General features: G+C 44.2%; 1 non-coding gene across 1 annotated transcript; it reads right to left on the bottom strand.

Moving 5' to 3' along the window:
- Nucleotides 1-1207: 1207 nt before the first annotated feature.
- Nucleotides 1208-1314, bottom strand: trnal-caa (transfer RNA leucine (anticodon CAA)). Its single transcript has 2 exons — nt 1277-1314; nt 1208-1253 (listed from the first exon to the last, which is right to left on the bottom strand). It is a non-coding gene; the product is annotated as a tRNA-Leu (tRNA).
- Between the last annotated feature and the right edge of the window lie 7838 nt (nt 1315-9152).

Here is a 9152-nt window from a genome sequence, read left to right as displayed (position 1 = left end):
AAATACTGTTCTGAATTGGGTTTAAGAGCACATGCAAAACTGTGAACAAGCTAGCCAGGAGTTGAACCTAGAATCTTCTGAGCCGTAGTCAGACGCGTTATCCATTGCACCACTAGCGCACGATGGTATTGGGCCATCAGAAAGCCCCTGTGGATGACTTTCACTGTCCCACGCAAACTATTCAAACAGCAGCACTAAAGAAAGTTATTGTACATTGTTTGCATTAAGCGTGACCCGGATCTGAACCAGGGTTGCTGCGGCCACAACGCAGAGTACTAACCTCTATACACTATCACGGCTTGAAAGTTGTCTAAAACTGTTGGCTGCAGCAAGGCTGTGGAAAACCTGCAGGACGCTGAGCCAGGACGACAGTGAATTAATGTGAAGGGCATGATAGGGCTTAAACTGTCGATCAAGCGAATCATCTCAACATTTTACTGTATTGATAAGAATATCAATCAACATTTAATACAGATTACTATTTCAACCGCTTTTATGCTCACATTGTGTCTGGTGATGAAATGCGACACACATGTCACGCTCCCCTTGATCATATTATTTTATTCCATAAAATAAACATTGAAGCCATAATTTTTTAACAATTAGACAGAATCATAATTATGTTTGCAATTTAACATTAAGCAGAATCATTTTCATCCTATTACATAATAGACTGAAATAACTTTCCCGCGTAATGTTCTTGACAAAATTAAAAAAATATAGCAATTCAGACAAATTTGTTCTGGAAGTGCTCCAGCACGCCCGCGACGCAAGTGAGGAGAAGCGGCTCGGAAAATGGATGGATGGATTTCTGTACATTTGCATTCAAATTGTCAAAATGAAAGCATTTAAAATAATGTCAGGAGTGGGATTTGAACCCACACCTCTATTCAGAGACCAGAAATCCCATTTAGATGGTGCTGAATCTTGGAACCTTAGACCGCTCGGCCATCATGACATGTTGAAAACCAACATGTTTTGCAACATAATTATAAATATATGCCAGCTTTTTAAATTTCGTGTATGAAAGTTTCAAATCTTTCTTGTCTAACTGTCTCATTGTTAATGAAACTAGTGACAAAAAAATTTTGCGACACCAGCCATTTTTTGTCGAAAGAATACAGTACTGTAAAGTATTTAAAAAAAAAAAAAAGTTCATTTCTGTAAATTTGCATTCAAATTGTCAAAATGAAAGCATTTAAAAGGATGTCAGGAGTGGGATTTGAACCCATGCCTCCATTCGGAGACCAGAAATCCCATTTAGAAGGTGCTGATCCTTGAGTCTGGCGCCTTAGACCGCTCGGCCATCCTGACACACTGATTGTGTGGGTTTTCTCCGGGTACTCCGGTTTCCTCCCACATCCCAAAACCGCATTCGAGACTAAATTGCCCGTAGGTGTGAATGTGAGTGCGAATGGTTGTTTGTTTGTATGTGCCCTGCGATTGGCTGGGAACCAGTTCAGGGTGTACCCCGCCTCCTGCCCGATGTTAGCTGGGATAGGCTCCAGCACGCCCGCGACCCGAGTGAGGAGAAGCGGCTCAGAAAATGGATGGATGAATGGAAGTTCATTTTATGTATTTTTTGCTCAAGAAAATTCAAATGGCAGTCATTTCTCATAATGTCCAAATGGAGCAATTGGTACACAACTAATTCCGTTTGGAACGCCACTTTTTCCTCGCATGTATACTATGAAGTGGCAGTAATTAGTCATATTTTATGTCGTAGCTGTCAGGTGGAATCCCCTCACCTTCAAAATGACAACTTTTCAAGAAAAAAAAAAAGAAAATACAGCTTGCTTGTGTTTCCAAGCACCACTTTGTTCAAATTGGTATTACTATATATCTTATATTGCTGTCATATACTGTATCATTGCATCACTTGAAGAACAGTTAGTACTCCAAAATTCTTCCATCACTAATTTAATGTGCTGAAAATTGCTGATTTATTAAGATGTCATCATTAAAGTGATACAAACAGAGCGGGAGAGAGCCGCATCCTTGCAAGCCTCATGCATGAACCCAATAGAAGCGGCATTATATCCAAAAACTGCATGCGGACATCTTTACTCTGAAAATATGACAACAATCAGTCCATTTTTTTAGATTTTATGGATGAGATTGAGGTGGGTTTTTTCGCCTGTGGGTCCGAGTCGGAGGTCACCTGCGGCTTTCCGTTGGGCATGGGATGAATGAAGACACTTGGCGTTTGGGCTAATTCGATTTATTGAACAAGCCTTAGTGTCCTACATTGACAGAACAACGAAAAAGGCCCCGAAAACCCCTGAATCTCAGTTTATCAAGGTTTAATTCTCTGGGCATGGAATTAGCTCCTCCCTGGGTGCACCCGGCAAATGGCCATTCCTCATGACCATATTTGGAATCACAACCGCCTGCTGGGGCCTCACCTTCTAGCTACGCTCACACCCGGTTCCCTTATCTAATAAGATGCAAAACAATCCTCTTTGCAGACTGGGACGCCTGTTGTGAACCCAAGAAATGTTACTGTCTGGGCGGAGAATGAAAACCCTAATAAACGTACAAATGGTTGAAGGCGGTCCTTTGATGTAGAACTTCAAAGAAAAGATGGTTGGCTTGAATACAGATCTCCAAACATTTTGCCCTTGCAAAGGAACTCTGATTGTAGTACTATTGAAATATACTACAAGATCAAATCAGATCAGCTGCAGTTTTGGGATATTAACCGACGTAACGTGTTCGGTCGGGAGACCCTCGTCATGCGTCAGCCGATGTTATGACAAACTCCACGTCTGTCACAAAATGCCACCTACAGAAACGCCTTTGTGATCTATATGTACATATATACACACACATATACGATACATCTGTGGTGCAATCAATTCGAAATTGAGCTGATGTACTGTATAAGGAAATGAATCTGCAACAATGACTTCATGTGGGATGACGTGTGTGGCGGATATGCTTCCCGCAAACTGAGGTTACACAGTGACTCCCCACGGCTCGATAAACGGCATTCTTCGAAGCCGCCCTGCTGTGAGACTGCCCCATGGAGACGCCTCGTGGACCCTAAACTAATTGACGTCTACCCTCAAAGTCTGAACTCCCAAGCATCAAAGGCCCCCACCGGACCACCTGTCTCTGAATAGGAACACATGCTGGAACAGGGCGACACCCGCTGGCGTCGAAAGGAACTGCAACCCGTGAACTCCCATTTGACAAGGATAAATGTCTGTTTTGATATTTGATGAACTCTGCGGAATTATTCCAAATGTAGGCCTTGATGTCTGTGTCGATGTGTCAACTTTACCAGCGCAATTACAATTACATTTTCATTAAAAGCATCTTGATCACTTCTATTCTCACCAGCACACTTGTGTGTCTTAGCCTGATACTTATAAGAGAATCTTTGTCCACACACTGAGCAGGAAAAAGGTTTCTCACCAGTGTGTGTTCTTGTGTGTATTTTTAAGTGTCCCATCACAGAGAATATTTTACCACAAACTGTGCAGGAAAAAGGTTTATCACTTGTTTGGGTTCTTGTGTGTCTTTTTCAGCTTTCCTTCCAAGAAAATCTTAGACCACAAACTGAACAGGCAAAAGGTTTTTCTCCAGTGTGTGTACTCATGTGTCGTTTCAAAATGCTCTTATAAGCAAATGTTTTCCCACACTGAGAGCATTTCCATTGTTTGTTGTCAGTGTGAAATGTCATATCACCTTCCGACTGTTCATTATCATCACTTTCATCATTGTGAGTAGAGTGCGACATCATGTAGTCACGATCTGATTGTGGAGCAAAGAGTCCGTCTGCTTGTTATCCTCCACAGGGTTCTCCATCACCTTCTGTTGTCATGTGTTGACTTTAGCTGCTGCTTGGAGGCTCCGCCCCTCTGCTCTCCTCACTTTGGCCTTCATCTTTAGTCTTCAAAAGGGACACCAGTCGATAGAAACTTGGTGATGACCTCCTCTACTTCATGTTTGCTATGGGGGTGCTCTTCCGCATCCTCTTTTTTAATGGGAGTGGGCTTCAATTTCTCTTTGATGTGGTGGACCACTTAGTCCTCCAATTCCTTTAATGTGAGGGGGCTCTGGCTCCTGCCACTCAGTACGAAGATCTTCAGTGATGTCTGCAAGACACAAAAAGACAAACATACAGTTTGGTAAATCTGTTCTCATGTTGTGTATTCTATCCATCCATCCATTTTCTATACAGCTTATCCTCACAAGGGTTGCGGGCATGCTGGAGCCGTCCCAGCTCAAATTATTCTCTTGTATTTTAGACAAAAGTTAAAACACCAATGACCTCTAGGGGGCATTCAAGGATTGGCCACTGACATAAGTTTAGGTCAAATCAACATTACAGGACAGAAATAATGGGTGCTAACTTACTGTAATTAAATTACTTTATTGCAATTAAGTTACTTTCATAAATACTGTTAATGACGTGCTTACTCTAACTTTCTCACTGTCCCGGCTATATGGAAGGGTTTTGTCCAGAGTTTGAGTCCGTTTGACTAGCTTGCAGTTTAAACTGTGCTTCGTAAGCGTGTCTCTTTGTAGGTGCCATTTTCGGGGGTCCTTAGCCAAACCGATGTTATTTTGCACAATGCACATACCGGTGCTATATACCTACTGGGGGCGTGCCTTTAATGTCCTCTTTCACGCGCACCCTTCCCCCTTTAATGTCCGCATGCTGTCCTCAGTAACGTCCGCCTTTCCTTAATATAAGCAGCGTGTTGGCAGGAAATGCTCCCAGTCAGTCAAGCGGAGCGCTCATCAAAGTCACACAACAACATTTACAGATTTTGGTGCACACATAAGGTGCGCCTCATTATAAGGCGCCCCGTCCATTTTGGAGAAAATTTAAGACTTTTAAGTGCGCCTTATGGGGGCACAAGTCAGTGCAAACTGTAGGCCGGTCCCAAGCCCGGATAAATGCAGAGGGTTGCGTCAGGAAGGGCATCCGGCTTAAAACCTTGCCAAACAAATATGAGCGTTCATCCAAAGAATTCCATACCGGATCGGTCGTGGCCCGGGTTAACAACGTCCGCCACCGGCGCCGTCAACCTGCAGGGCGCTGTTGGAAATTCAGCTACTGTGGGTCGAAGTCGAAGTCAAAGAAGAAGAAGAAGAAGAGGTGGAAAGCGGGTTCTTCGGCAGAAAGAGAAGAGGAAAACACAGAGCCTAGAACTGAATGTGGGGACTTTGAATGTTGGGACTATGACAGGAAAATCTCGGGAGTTGGTTGACATGATGATTAGGAGAAAGGTTGATATATTGTGTGTCCAGGAGACCAGGTGGAAAGGCAGTAAGGCTAGAAGTTTAGGGGCAGGGTTTAAATTATTTTACCATGGTGTAGATGGGAAGAGAAATGGAGTCGGGGTTATTTTAAAAGAAGAGTTGGCTAAGAATGTCTTGGAGGTGAAAAGAGTATCAGATCGAGTGATGAGGCTGAAATTTGAAATTGAGGGTGTTATGTGTAATGTGATTAGTGGCTATGCCCCACAGGTAGGATGTGACCTAGAGGTGAAAGAGACATTCTGGAAGGAGCTAGATGATGTAGTTCTGAGCATCCCAGACAGAGAGAGAGTCGTAATTGGTGCAGATTGTAATGGACATGTTGGTGAAGGTAATAAGGGTGATGAAGAAGTGATGGGTAAGTACGGTATCCAGGAAAGGAACTTGGAGGGACAGATGGTGGTAGACTTTGCAACAAGGATGCAAATGGCTGTAGTGAACACTTTTTTCCAGAAGAGGCACGAACATAGGGTGACCTACAAGAGCGGAGGTAGAAGCACACAGGTGGATTACATCTTGTGCAGACGATGTCATCTGAAGGAGGTTACCAACTGTAATGTAGTGGTAGGGGAGAGTGTGGCTAGACAGCATAGGATGGTGGTGTGTAAGATGACTCTGGTGGTGGGGAGGAAAATTAGGAAGACAAAGGCAGAGAAGAGAACCATGTGGTGGAAGCTGAGACAGGACGAGTGTTGTGCAGCTTTTCGGGAAGAGGTGATACAGGCTCTCGGTGGACGGGAAGAGCTTCCAGAAGACTGGACCACTGCAGCCAAGGTGATCAGAGAAGCAGGCAGGAGAGTACTTGGTGTATCTTCCTGTGGCAGGAAAGGAGAGAAGGAGACTTGGTGGTGGAACCTCACAGTACAGGAAATCGTACAAGGAAAACGGTTAGCTAAGAAGAAGTGGGACACTGAGAGGACCGAGGAGAGGCGAAAGGAATACATTGAGATGCGACACAGGGCAAAGGTAGAGGTGGCAAAGGCAAAACAAGAGGCATATGATGACATGTATGGCAGGTTGGACACTAAAGAAGGAGAAAAGGATCTATACAGGCTGGCCAGACAGAGGGATAGAGATGGGAAGGATGTGCAGCAGGTTAGGGTGATTAAGGATAGAGATGGAAATATGTTGACTGGTGCCAGCAGTGTGCTAGGTAGATGGAAAGAATACTTCGAGGAGTTGATGAATGAGGAAAATGATAGAGAAGGGAGAGTAGAAGAGGCAAGTGTGGTGGACCAGGAAGTGGCAATGATTAGTAAGGGGGAAGTTAGAAAGGCATTAAAGAGAATGAAAAATGGAAAGGCAGTTGGTCCTGATGACATTCCTGTGGAGGTATGGAAGCATCTAGGAGAGGTGGCTGTGGAGTTTTTGACCAGCTTGTTCAATAGAATTCTAGTGCGTGAGAAGATGCCTGAGGAATGAAGGAAAAGTGTACTGGTGCCCATTTTTAAGAACAAAGGTGATGTGCAGAGCTGTGGCAACTATAGAGGAATAAAGTTGATGAGCCACACAATGAAGTTATGGGAAAGAGTAGTGGAGGCTAGACTCAGGACAGAAGTGAGTATTTGCGAGCAACAGTATGGTTTCATGCCTAGAAAGAGTACCACAGATGCATTATTTGCCTTGAGGATGTTGATGGAAAAGTACAGAGAAGGTCAGAAGGAGCTACATTGTGTCTTTGTAGATCTAGAGAAAGCCTATGACAGAGTACCCAGAGAGGAACTGTGGTACTGCATGCGGAAGTCTGGAGTGGCAGAGAAGTATGTTAGAATAATACAGGACATGTACGAGGGCAGCAGAACAGCGGTGAGGTGTGCTGTCGGTGTGACAGAAGAATTTAAGGTGGACGTGGGACTGCATCAGGGATCAGCCCTGAGCCCCTTCCTTTTTGCAGTGGTGATGGATAGGCTGACAGATGAGGTTAGACTGGAATCCCCGTGGACCATGATGTTTGCAGATGACATTGTGATCTGCAGTGAAAGCAGGGAGCAGCTGGAGGAACAGTTAGAAAGATGGAGGCATGCACTGGAAAGAAGAGGAATGAAGATTAGCCGAAGTAAAACAGAATATATGTGCATGAATGAGAGGGGTGGTGGGGGAAGAATGAGGCTACAGGGAGAAGAGATGGCAAGGGTAGAGGACTTTAAATACTTGGGGTCAACCGTCCAGAGCAATGGTGAGTGTGGTCAGGAAGTGAAGAAACGGGTCCAAGCAGGTTGGAACGGGTGGAGGAAGGTGTCAGGTGTGTTATGTGACAGAAGAGTCTCTGCTAGGATGAAGGGCAAAGTTTATAAAACAGTGGTGAGGCCAGCCATGATGTATGGATTAGAGACAGTGGCACTGAAGAGGAAACAGGAAGCAGAGCTGGAGGTGGCGGAAATGAAGATGTTGAGGTTCGCTCTCGGAGTGACCAGTTTGGATAAAATTAGAAATGAGCTCATCAGAGGGACAGCCAAGGTTCGATGTTTTGGAGACAAAGTTAGAGAGAGCAGACTTCAATGGTTTGGACACGTCCAGAGGAGAGAGAGTGAGTATATTGGTAGAAGGATGATGAGGATGGAGCTGCCAGGCAAGAGAGCTAGAGGAAGACCAAAGAGAAGGTTGATGGATGTCGTGAGGGAAGACATGATGGCAGTTGGTGTTCGAGAGGAGGATGCAGGAGATAGGCTCTCATGGAAAAAGATGACACGCTGTGGCGACCCCTAACGGGACAAGCCGAAAGGAAAAGAAGAAGATTGTAAACAATGAATTTTTTGATAATAAAAAAAAAAACACAAGAAAAAACGCCCGATCTCTGAAGCTAAGCAGGGGCAGGCCTGGTTAGTACTTGGATGGGAGACTGCCTGGGAATACCAGGTGCTGTAAGCTTTTTCCCTTTAGATTCTCGTGGAATTGTTTTCTTATCGGTGGTTGACCTAAATTATAATGCAGTCATTCTCTCTCATGACTTAGTGACAATTGTGCAAAACGCGCAGAGACTTCAAGAAATTTAAGCAGTATAAAGTGACTCATAGTGCGATCATCTGGAACAGTGTCAATTGTGTAAATGGTGCAGATACTTCTCAAGCACATGAGTGGCCAGTATTGGTCAACAACAGATATGCAAATAGTGCAGAGTGGCGAGACTACTCCAGTGAATGCACGAATAATGTATAATTGTTACGAATAATGTATAATTGTTACAATCGAATTGTGACAGTTTAAGAAGTTAATGGCAAGCGGGACGAAGGTGTTGGAATGTCTGCTAGTTTTAGTTTTTCATTGCAAAGACTCAAAAAGGCCCAGCAAAGGATGTAATTCCTGCATCTTCTGAGAAAGCACGGCCTGCCACAGGAGCTGCTGAGGCAGTTCTACACAGCGGTCATCGAATCAGTCCTGTGTTCTTCCATCACAGTCTGGTATGGTGCTGCTACAAAAAAGGACAAACTCCGACTGCAACGGACAATCAAAACTGCTGAAAGGATTGTCGGTACCCCCGTACCCACCCTTGAGGACCTGCACGCTTCCAGAACCAAGACAAGAGCGTGCAAAATCCTCTTGGACCCTCCGCATCCCGGTCACCAGCTCTTCCAGCTCCTTCCCTCAGTAGGTGCTACCGATCAATGCAAACAAGAACGAGCAGACATTCCAACAGTCTTCCAAATGTTTTTATGGCATTCACGGGACTCAAAACCTTTTTAAGGTCTTGAAACACCTTTAAAAGTATACAAACCCATTTAAACACAATATATCGCAAGAGCGTAAGAGTAATAGATAAAAATATTATATAAACAGTACAAAAATTAGAGCAACAACTGCAATAACACAAAAAAAGTCCGCGATAGATCCGGACCGCGATAAGTGAACTGCTATATAGCGGGGGTTTACTGCACTTGGTT

This window comes from Phyllopteryx taeniolatus, unplaced genomic scaffold (genome assembly GCF_024500385.1).
Source record: "Phyllopteryx taeniolatus isolate TA_2022b unplaced genomic scaffold, UOR_Ptae_1.2 contig_97, whole genome shotgun sequence".
Lineage (NCBI taxonomy): Eukaryota > Metazoa > Chordata > Actinopteri > Syngnathiformes > Syngnathidae > Phyllopteryx > Phyllopteryx taeniolatus.
The sequence above is the reverse complement of the archived record's forward strand: the minus strand, read 5'-3'. Positions and strand labels throughout refer to the sequence as shown.